Raw genomic sequence first — 12,677 nt, 5'->3', positions numbered from 1 at the left:
TCTCTCAGATGGAGAGAAAACAAGTAATGTGAGGTGTTCCAGGAACCCTCCAGAAAGCCCCAGAGTTAGCCAGAGACCAAATGAACCTCACTTAGAACTTGATCTTTGGGAAGTTTGTCAAAAATATCAGAAAGTTTTAACCAGTGATAAAAGATCTCAATGGCAAATACAGATCACTTAAAAAAACTCACGATTACCAAAAGCAGTTCAATATTTTACGAAAACTTTGACCTCTTAGAGAACCAAATTCATGTTTTTTACCACTTTACCTTTAAGATTTATTTTCTTAATTAAGTTCAGTCTTATTTTAGATCTTAGTTTAGTTTCAAGTTATGAAAATCTAGAAACACTATTCTAGATAGATATTCCTAAAACATTATTCCCATAGTTTACCCAAAACTCTTTACTTCACTTACCTCTATTTAGTTAAAAGCTTTTGTAACAGGAATAATAAGGTCTTATTTGATTTCTAGTAAACCTAGGTATAATAAAAGTATTATACTTAAAGTTGATGACTCCAAAGGTATATCTGTATCAAACCAACCACCTTACGCTAACTGTAACACCAGATATTAATTCAATAGTGAATGGTTCCTAGATCACGTGAACCTGAAACTCATTCTGGCCAGTTTCTTTTATATTTGAGTATTTATATAAGAACTTAATTTCCTTCAAGCAAATTAAATAGAGTTCTTTTACAAATTAATTTTGACAATGATGCCACACATCTATAAACACATGTACAAACACACAAACACAGGGACCTCATAGTTCCCATTCCAAAATTGTAACCATGAATTCGGTACAACAATGTAAAACCCATCAGTTGCAAAAGAGGCTGGATTCAAACTGGATTTCTGGCAGATGGGAGAAATCAGGGTCACCCGTCTACATAGCTAAACCCTTTTAAACTAATATTTATGGAAAAGACACTTCTGTTTCTATTTATAGCTTTTGGTGATTTTCAAGTGGAACCTTTCTCTTCTTCCTCGGAATGCCCCACTCTTGGACAAGAACAGACAGTTTTTTTTTCCTGTTCCTTTCCTCCATTTGACATCAGTAAAAGTTTTAAGTATCACAAAACTGATTTGGCTATAAATGGAGAAACAGTACCAAACAAAATGAAAAACCCAAAGGACAAACAGAAAATCCTAAATAAACCCTCAGGTTTGGTCTTGGCCTTTTACATATGCCAATGACACAGGAGACCATAAACGACATAATTAACACAGCAAGCGTAGCAGTACGTGGTGCACAGGGTGCCGAGATAACCCTGCCTAACCCTCCTGTGGAGATCCTAACAGGTATTGCAGCCATACATTGTTACAATAAAATACCATCTTCCTCTCACCCATGGGGTCATAGCTGTAATCAGATCCCTTATCCAAAATGCACCTTAGAGGACTTTCTTTAGGGATAGTTGAAACATTCCCCATTTTTCAAGATAGAAATTCAAGACAAACAAAACACAAACGGCACACACAATGCTAGCATCCAAAGAAACAAACAAACTGGTTCACAAATCGGGTAAAAGACCAACAACTCTTTCCTCTCTCCCACAAGGTACCCCACTCAAAAACAAAACAAATTGGCTTATTCTGGAGAAAAAGCCCCAAACAGAGGGGAAATAAAGTTTCCGGCTGTATACACTGTAGCAACTCACCCTACTGGATGGAGCCTGTTGGCTCCCAAATGTCGATTCCTTGCTCTAACTGCCAAGTGCTGGGGCAGCGGTGCTGCTTGGGGGAACTTTGAAGAGAAGACTCTCAGGACAAGTGGTCCTGGCAGGTGTTAGGTCTACCTCCAAAATTCCCCAACTGGGACCGGCTAGCCACGAGCAGCAAGGCTCCTGGATGGCTCATCAAAATTTGTTACTGAGCCCTAGCTTGTACTGCTTGCCACACAACAGGCCAATAAACTGAGAGATGAGTTCCTGGGGCAAGGAACAGCGACTTTATTCAGAAACCCAGGAAAGTGAGAAGATGGTGGACTCGTGTCCCCAAAGAGCCATTTTGCCTGTGTTAGAATTCAGGCTTCTTCATGAAATTTAACTCTCAAATATGCCTTTCTATAAACTGTTTTATCCTGTTGCATCTGACCATGCTCCATTACTCTGTTTTTATTTCAAAGACTAGATGTTGGATCTTTGTCAAAACTGGGGACTGTTAAATCTAAATTCATGTTTGGTATTGTTTCATTTATCATTTTCACTCATTGATAATACACAGTGATCATACATTTCTATAACACCAAGACAGAATAAAATAAATATAAGATGCATCTCTCATCCTTAATTATACCCCTCCCCCCCCTCAAAATAAAAAAAAATTTGGGCTTCTTTATACTAAAAGGGGAGGGAGTAAAGTCATACATTTCCTGGTTCCAGTCAGCTTCCGGAGGGTGTGTTAATTCTTCCTCCCTGAAGTCATTCACAGGTGGGCCTGGTTAGGATGTCTCCTGTGAGCTAAACAAAGGTATTTTAGCTTAATGCTCATTACCTGGGAGGCCGGGTTCCCAGAGATGGGCCATTATGTATAATTTAAGCTTATAGGCAACATCCCTTTAGTGCTTAACTTGTAATAGAATACAAAAGGTTCTTCCCTATTACAATATTATATAAATAAATAATAGAGAATCCTAATTCCACTTGGAGGATCATTGTGAAAGGATGCTTGAAAGTTGTGCAGTCAATCCATTCCTCCACTCTAAAATGTATCCCTTAAAGAAGGTGTGGTACATATATACAATGGAATGCTCAGCCACAAAAAAAGAACAAAATAATGCCACTTGCATAAACATGGATGGATTGGAGGGTATTATGCTAAGTGAAATAAGTCAGACAGAGAACGACAAATACTGTATGATATCACTTTTATGTGGAATCTAAAATATGACACAAATGAACCTATCTATGAAACAGAAACAGACTCACAGACCCAGAGAACAGACTTCTGGTTGCCAAGGGGGGAGGGGGATGGGGAAGGGATGGATTGGGAGTTTGAGGTGGCAGATGCAAACTATTATATATAGAATGGATAGGCAACAAGGTCCTACTTTATAGCACAGGGAACTAAATTCAATATTCTGTGATAAAACATAACGGAAAAGAATATAAAAAAGAAGGTGTACGTATGTACAACTGAACCACTTTGCTGTTCAGCAGAAATTAACACAACATTGTAAATCAACTATACTTCAATAAAAAAATACATCCCTGACTTAATTACACCTTACCACATGCTGTCTGTCTGGAGCACATAGTTTGAGCCCCTCACCCAAACTACTTTTTTTTTTGCGGTACGCGGGCCTCTCACTGTTGTGGCCTCTCCAGTTGCAGAGCACAGGCTCCGGACGCGCAGGCTCAGTGGCCTTGGCTCACGGGCCCAGCCGCTCCGCGGCATGTGGGATCTTCCCGGACCGGGGCACGAACCCATGTCCCCTGCATCGGCAGGCGGACTCTCAACCACTGCGCCACTAGGGAAGCCCCCAAATTACTTTTATTTGTTCTATATACTAGTGTTGTGCTACTGGTTTTCACTGCAGAATATTATTTTGAAAAAATGATAACAGTCTATTAACGAATAAGCTTAAAAAAAATCTCTTGTTATTAATTTGATCTCCTGTAGACCCATTTTTGCCCTCCCCTCCCACCTCTACCTTCTCATTCAGACTTTAGGAGGTATCCATTGCCTCAGAAAAGGGATGTGAAAAGAAGTTAGAAGTAACAGGGAATTGTCAGCCTTTGAATTTCAGAATAAACTTCTGAGACTCAGAGCAGAAATAACACTTTGAGAAAACAGGGTTTTAAGTCTCTCAAGTCAGGATTTTGAGGTTAAAAATTTCATGACCATGAAGAACCTTGGATATGAACCTTGTTGCATAAATAATACATTTGAGAATACTGTGGGGAAAGGGGACTAGGAAAAACCTGAATAAATGGCGACTACTCCTAATTGGCTGAGTTTCCCCTGAACTGACTAAGATGACATTTTTTTCACCAGGTGAAATGGGATCCAGGGCTCAAGATATAAATTAAGTCTAATATAAAGTAATAAAGAAAATTACACTGTTCACACGTATGAAGTCATGAGGGTGTTTGTACCTTTACACATCTCGTGAAACATGCTCCTGCCCTGAGCAGGGAGATATAGAGGCTATTGTTGCTATAGGGTTCTCATGGGGAGGCCCCACAGGAAAAAGTTCTTGGGTCTCAGTATCAGGAATATTTTCTTCTTCTGGGCAAATGGTTTATTTTTAGTCTGGGAAACTGTGACTCATGGATCTGATTGAATGTCTCTCCTAATTTTGGCTGCACGGAAGCATGGAGTCAGCTCTGAACCCTACCTGCCTTTTGCAGTGGGTAGAACCTCACAGCATGCATTTCATCTGCTTACGTCATACTGGTGACTGTTTTTTCTGCTCTATGCCTTTACTTACTTTCAATCTGGTTGGACTTTCTGGGAAGCAGACCTTGAGACAGAATTTAAGGTGCAGGATGTTTACTAAGGAGTACCCTTAGAATCAACACCTATGGGAGGGAGTGGAGAAGAATCAAGATTGGGGAGGGGGAGAAGCTGAGCTTTAACGCAGCCCCAGTGATAGCCTCAGCTGACCCCATGGGGAGCTCTGGAGGTAGAATGGGCTCTCAGAGCTGTTCAAATTTGTGCTGGGGCACCAAGTTCTTCACTGGAGAAGGGCCTTGGTAATGCATCAGTCTGAATGTTTGTGTCCCCTAAAATTCATGTGTTGAAACCTAGTCTTTGAAGTGGTGGTGTTTGGAGGCGGGACCTAATTTGGGAGGTAATTAGGTGATGAGGGCATAGCCCTCATGAATGGGATCAGTGCCCTTATAAAAGAGACCCCAGAGAGCTCCCTCACCCCTCCTGCCATGTGAGGACACAGCAAGAAGATGGCCGTCTGTGAACCAGAAGCGGGACCTCACCAGACACTGAAACTGCTGGCACCTTGGTCTTGGTTTTCCCAGCCTCCAGAACTGTGAGAAATAAATGGCTGTCATTTCTATGCTACCCAGTCTAGGGTAATTTGTTATAGCAGCCTGAACACACTAGGACAATCAGTGTCCACCACACTTATTTTTAAAATCTACTATAAATTTTTTAAAAAATCATAAATTATTTTTGGAACAAGGGCACAAATAAAATAAGTAGTTAAAAATAAGTGACCCCGGGGCTTCCCTGGTGGCACAGTGGTTGAGAGTCCGCCTGCCAATGCAGGGGACGCGGATTCGTGCCCCGGTCCGGGAAGATCCCACATGCCGCGGAGCAGCTGGGCCCGTGAGCCATGGCCACTGGGCCTGCGCGTCCGGAGCCTATGCTCCGCAACAGGAGAGGCCACAACAGTAAGAGGCCTGTGTACCAAAAAAAAAAAAAAAAAAAAAAAGTGACCCCTTGGGCTTCCCTGGTGGCGCAGTGGTTGAGAGTCCACCTGCCGATGCAGGAGACATGGGTTTGTGCCCCAGTCCGGGAAGATCCCACATGTCACAGAGTGGCTGGGCCCGTGAGCCTATGGCCACTGAGCCTGCGCGTCCGGAGTCTGTGCTCCGCACCGGGAGAGGCCACAACAGTGAGAGGCCTGCGTACCGCAAAAAAAAAACTTCTTTGGTGGTCCAGTGGTTAAGGCTCCATGCTTCCAGAACCGCAGGGGGCACAGATTCAATACCTGGTTAGGTGACTCTGTCCTCATTCTTGCTTACTTATGTTATGTCGTCTCTTAACTTAACTTTGATCCTGAGTCTTTGCATGCACTATTCCCTAAGACTAGAATGAGCTCTCTCTTCTTTGACTGTGAGAGTGTGAAAGAACAGGTCTATAGTGGAAGAAAACTGGATTCTTTCTCCAAGGCCCAGAATGTTATCACCTCTTCGGTGGAGGGTTTGCTACCCCCTCCGAAGAGCCAGCTGCCTCCTTCTCTCTCTCTGCCAAGCCCCCAACATCACACACTCATAATCCCTCCTCCACAGACAAGACTTGTCCTCAAATCTGACCCCTTTTGAGCATTCTCTTTATAGAACAGTGCCACCACCAATCCACTGGTGCCAGAATCCTGAGGGTGGGTTCCTATCTATCGCCAAGTCCTGTAATTTTTATTTTAAAAATATCTCTCTAGCCCTCCATTTCTATTTCCAGTGCCACTCCCTCCTTACAAGCTCTTATTATATCTCTTGCCTGTACTATCTTAGTAGCCCCCTGTCTTTCTCCCAGTGTCTATTCTTCCTGTCCCAGCAACCCATTCTCCACACAGAAGCTGGAGGACTTATAAAACTGTTCACCTAATCGTGTCACCCTGTTTTAAGCCTGTCAATAGCTCTCCCTCTGGGCCTGCAAGACTTGCCCATATCCCCTGTCTCACCACCCTCATCAGTTTTCCTCTCCTCCCTGCTGTTTTCTGGACACACTGGCTTGTTTTTGATTCCTCCAATGGGCTGTGACGTTCTTCTCCCCACGGTCATCTCTCATTGTGATCTCTCTTTCTGGTCTGCTTTTCCTTCACCTCTTCTGAAGACTAATAACTCCTGTTCATCCTTCAGATCTCAGGTCAGAAAACTCACCCTCCAGGAAGCTGTCCTTAAATTCCTAACTAGGTCAGCCCTCTCATTTCATGATCTCTATCCATTGTGCTTTCGCAAAGTACTGGTCACATGGCAATTTCATAATTAAGAAAAGACTTTAACATCTTTCTCTTCTACTAGAATATAAATTCCACAAAGGTTGGGATATCTTGATGACCTCAGCATTCCCAATGCCTAACACAGGTCCTGAACATAAGAGGTGCTTTCTGTTTTGTTTTACATACTGGATAAATATGTACTTATTTACTGAGTTTCTTAAAGGCATGGACAATTTACTAGTCAAGGTCCTGGCATAGTATCTGGCATATGTTGGATATGCAATACATGTTTGTTGGATGAATGTCTTGAATCAACTAATTGAAGGGCTGTCTTGGGGAAGAGGAAGCAGACATTTCGTGTGGCTGCAGGAAAGAGAATTAAGACCAAAGGTTAGAAATTACCAAAAGGCAGAATTTTCCAAAAAGCAATCCAAAGGATGAGTAACCTAATAGGAATCACATAATAGGATGCTTTTGGGTTTTGGGATTATGGGAAATTTTTGTTGTATTTTATTTTAATAGTCCTTTTTTGTTTTCTGCACTTTCTACAATAAATATTATTTTTATAATCAGAAAATATTAATTTAAAAAACATGTGGACTGGTGATAAAGTAATGGATTCTCTGTCCCTAGAAGTGTTTGAACAGCTGGGAATGACACCTGCCAATGATGACAAGGAAGGGACTTCTCCGTGGTTGGGGCAGAGGAGGTTGGACCCTACGTGCTCTAAGGTCTTCTAACTCTAACACCCCATGATACTGTTAACTGAATGATAAATGCTGAGCCCCCTTTCTTGGAAGAACTTGGCCTAGTTTACATGGCTGTCTTACATTCTGCCAGTGATTTCCTTACGCTGGAAGCTCACAATGACAGTATTGGCTGCAGTGGAATTTGATTTGTGTTCACCTGAGGCTGATATAACAGGAGGGTTTCTGGACATTATAGTGATGTCAAGAACATGAATATATAGGTGAGTGATGTTTGTGTGGAAAAGCTTAAGATATCCCTCTATGAAATGTTTTAGTGAGTCCTGATTAAAATGTTCTCAAATCAGCACTTAAAGCACACATATCCCAAGGATTATACTTCATGGTTAATCTTTCAAGATAGACATTTCCAAACCGTGGTTTTGGTTAAATTAAAAAGATGGGCCTTACTCTGATTTTTGTGTTTATGAGCTAGTTTGGGCAAATAGGATCATTGCTTTTCTCTCTTAACAGAAAAGACGTTTAGAACAATTCCTCCATATTACAATAGCTTTGAATTAAGAGGAATAGAATACTCCCAGAGGTTATCGGATGTGTAGGAGTGAATCTCAGTTAAGAACAGTGCAACACACACGAAGTTCTTCTGATTACATGAAATCCCGGCCTAATTACATAGATAGAGAGAGCGAGGGGGAAATCTAAGACAATGACATAATAAGACTGATTTCTACAAACTACATGTCAACATTGTTTTGCTGTCACAACTCCTGTGTAAAAGAATATGTGTATGTATATATGTACAAATGTGTACTATACTGACAAATCTGTATTACCCTGACATAAGTGGACTGGTAGTTAAAGAATAAAACAAGGCAAAAAAAGAATTCTAAAAGAATTCAAAAAAGAAAAATTAGAATTTACTATTATCTGTCTCCTCCCAAGTTTCCAGTGAGGTCTCATGGAGCACTTGTTATTTCTATTAACAAATAAGTTTGTCATTTGTTTGCGTACTTTCCACTTTTACATTACTTGAGTATTTTATAACTCTTCTAAGTTCTCAGTACCAAAGTGAATTCTAATCGTTTTATGACTGAAAGACAAAGGAAGTGTATTTTCTTTCTATTTGATGAAAGCTTTAAAAAGGTTTGTTCAAAAAGGCATCAGGAAGTATGTAAACACAATGTGTCTGATTATCATCTTACAGAGAAACGCACAAGAAAGTTCCAGGATTTCTGGCTCCCCTCCCCATACCCCCAGAAAGTTTTTTCTTTGAAGTAGACAAGTTCAATATGTGCTGCGTTGGGGGTGTAGAATGAGAAGAATGTCAATATGGAAACTGCTCTGAGAGGCTGGGGTTCTCATGGCAGCACCCAGGAGCTCAGGCCTCCAGTGGAGCTGGTGGCCTGTCCCGCCAAGAACAAGGCTGGAAGGACTTGTGTAACCTGGTAATAGAAGGACGGAGAAGAGGAGGTGGAAACCTGTCTCATCAAAGCGCACTGAATAGAAGCTTCCTTACCCAGGCAAGTACCTGGAAAAGCCCAGCCTTGGGGCCTGTCCTGATCTGCTATAGTTCATACAGTGGATCCATTCTACCCACTCTGCTCCTCCCTGGGTCCCCAGCTTCCAACTTGGCTCCAGGCCTTGCCTCCCTACTCTTGTCTCTGGCATGACTGACCTCTATAGGACTCATCTGGATATGCCTCCTCCTTCTTGGTCTGGATTCCTCTTCAGACACCATCCCAATTTACCCCCATGCTCCCCAATCTGTGACAGTGGATAAAAGACACACCACATGCCCCTACCCTCAGCCCTGCCATCTTAGTCCATTCCCTATGGAGCTTCCCTGCCAGGGCAGGGTACTTGGATAAAGGAGAGTACAGGAAGGGAGGCACAGAGGCACCAGAAACATGGCTTGTTGTGTGGACATTAGCTATTTCTATTTCCATCAAAACAGAGGGTGTGGTGGTTAATTTTATATGTCTACTTGACTGGCCCAAGGGATGCCCAGATAGCTGGTAAAACTTATTTCTGGGTGTGTCTGTGAAGGTGTATCTGGAAGAGATTAGCACTTTGAATCAGTAGACTGAATAGAGATCCACCCTCACCAATGTGGGTGGGTCTCATCCAATCTATGGGGACCTGAATAGAACAAGGAGAACCCTGGCTAATACAGAGGGTAAGCACGCACAGGAATGGCTGATCTCATACCTTTGAGAATGGGTGCATTTTGAAAGATTTTAAAATTTCTTATATTTGCCATATGATTTACTGTTCACAAAACTTTTACATACAATTTTGAATACTGTGGAACCCTTAAATTAATACTTACTTTTGATCATTTATTTGCATTTTTTCTCCTATTATTTACCAGTTCTGAAATTGGGAAGTGTCTTACAATCAGTGGTGTTTTGCGATCGTCATCCACCAGGAATGACTGTGACCAGGTATCACTTGAACTGGGCCCCAGCTCTTTGTGTTGTAACTGCAACTGAATTGTGTACATGGTTGACACTACATGTTCAGTATGTAAACTGCTGTTTAGTATGTCTTAACAAATTATGGTTTGACTTTGAAACAAAAATTTATCATGTACATAGAAAAGCACAGAAATAGAGGATTGGGATGAAATGTGACATTAGTGAACCAAAGAGCCAACATTGGAGTAATGACCACGGTTCCATATGGTCAAGCAAAGCAACCACTAAGTGTTTTACCTAAGAAAGGAAGATATCAACACGTAATAAAGCCATGTTTCACTGTGTTGCTGAAATAGATACCAATCTATAGAATTACCTGTCACATAACATGCAAAGTACCTAAAGTCAGAAAGAAATTGCTAAATCCCTCAGAATAGATAAAAGACATTTTGGTAAAACACTACTCATTGGACTGTTATTAAGGTATTGCATCATAATTTCATTGGTAGGATTTCTTTTTTCCATAGTGGTAGATAAAAAAATGGAGTGTTATTACCAAGCACCTATTAAGATAAAGGTTCTCTGCTGGAGGCTTTTACATGACATTTAATCCTCATAACAGTTGTACTCCATAGATAATATTATCCCCAACCCAGAGATGAGAGAGGAGTGATTTTCTCAGGTTGGTAATTCAGTTTGGGTAGAAGCAGGACTCGAATCCTCACGTGTCCATGCCCAAATCCTGTGCTGCTTTCTCCAGACTCTGCTGCCTGGGGAGAACGCTCCCTGATTTTCCAACCCCTTTGTCCTTCAGAAGCATCCCTGGGGAGGAACCCCCCCACCCCCAAGGGGTCTATACCCTGGTGCTATTCTGGAACAAGACGACATCTTGGGTTTTTCATCTAAAAACTTAGTTAGCTTTTGGGAACTAGAAATCCTGACTGGGGCATCTGTGGTATTTACTTCTCTGCAACGCACCCTGAATTTATCTCACATATTCTCTTGCCTCATCTCAGAATTGTTTCCTAAAATGGGGAATGTTTTTTCAACCAGGTAATCTATATTTATGTTTAAGAATAAGTCATAATAAATAAGCCCTAAAGTAGGCAAACTGAAGATGACCCAGTAAATGTCCCTCAACATCACCAGCCAAGGATTTTCTGGAAAACCTAGTGTTAGAAAAATATTGAATATTTATTTTTACCAAACTCCAGGTTCTCAAGAAGTAACCAGATGGGAGTCTCACACACAAACATTTATGTTTCCACAGCTATCTGGGAGGAAAAGAGAGCCAAAATGAAGTCAAAATGAAAACCACTTGAATTTCTGTCTATGATTATAATTGTATTCATACCAACATATTTAAAGGTTTAAACATGTTTAGAAAAGTGGTTTCTTCGTAGGTCGGGATCAGCAACAGCAGCTCTCTTGGGAAAGGCCAATCTGTGGTAAGCCAGCTGGCCACAGGGGTGCAAGTGCCAGAAATATCAGTGGGAAGACAATGATTCTAAAATGCCTAGTGTGATGCTGAAGTCGGGAAAATCTGCCTGCATTTGGAATTACTGCATCATGGAATGTAACCAGAAAGATCAGTCTTTACATTTCATGTATTTACTTGTTTTTAGAACTGGTTCAAAGGCTCTGAGAGTTGTGCTTTAAACTGGAGGCATCTAGTTAATTAAACCACAAAAATAATTCTTTTCCTCCAAATTGAGTTCGTAGGGCCATTCTCTTCTTTTTTTAAGACAAGCATTCAGTGAAAACAGAATCAGGACGTAACCGGTGTTTTACTGTAATCCCTCTTCTGTGAAAGGTTTGAGCACATTACTGGCATTTAAATTATTAATAATATAGTGTCACTTACTACTCTATTTCTATTGTCTGTTACCAATTTTTCCTAATTGATGAAACCATCTAGGGTTACTCACTGACTCTTAAGAATGAGCTGGCAGATTTAAAAACACTATTTAGAGAATTATTTATGACTATGCGTATTCTCACCCTTTTCCTGCCCAACTTCATAGAAGGAGATGTCCCTTTAGTCCAAGGTGAATCACTTATCTAGACTCTGAATGTATACATTAAAATTAAATTTACCACCTGTCTCACCTCTCAAACTGTCGCTTTGGAATTTTCTATCTCAATGAATGCTACCATCATGCATCAAGCTTCCCCAAAGCACCTTGGAGTCATCAGAGACTCCTTCCTTCCCATTTTTATACCCCAGCTCCATCCAATCCACTAGTGTCCTCTCCATTTGATTAATTCAATATTTTCCCTGCATTTCCATTTCCCTCTATCTCCTCTGCTACTACATCGGTCCTCACTACCTTCCAAGAACCTCCCAAATCACCTCCCTGCTACAATCCATTCTCTATACCATGATCAAAATTATTTCTCTAAATGCAAATCTTCTTAAAACCTTTCAATATGTTTCACCATCTTAAGGAAAAAATTCAAGATCCTTAGCATGGAACCAAGCCCTTCATGCTATGGCCCTGCAGGCCTTTCCAGCATCATTCTGCACCATCTCCCAACAGGTCCCTTATGTTCCAATCCCAGGCGAGGACTTGCTGTTTTCCAAGTAGACCATGTTCCCTCTTCCTCCTTCACCTCTGCAAGGCGGTTCCCTCTACTGGCCATTTGCTCCTTGACACCCCTACTAGTTCTTTAAGACAAGCTCATTCGCTAACACCTCTGGGGAACAGTAAGGGAGCCCAAGCTGAGTTCAAAGTCACTTACAGTGGTGCCTTCTCCTATGTTTCCTCAGGACCCTGTGCATACTTCCATCAAGGCACTTGCCACATAGCATTTCAATTTTTGTTGTACATGTCCATCTCCTCCACTACACTGTTAACTCCTTGAAGGGAAGAGCTGGATCTTTTATTTTTCTATCTCCAGGCCAACCATGGTACCTGTTTCTTGG

The sequence above is a fragment of the Leucopleurus acutus genome (assembly GCF_964270905.1).
Source record: "Leucopleurus acutus genome assembly, chromosome: 5".
NCBI classification, from domain to species: domain Eukaryota; kingdom Metazoa; phylum Chordata; class Mammalia; order Artiodactyla; family Delphinidae; genus Leucopleurus; species Leucopleurus acutus.
Note: the sequence above shows the minus strand (reverse complement) of the source record.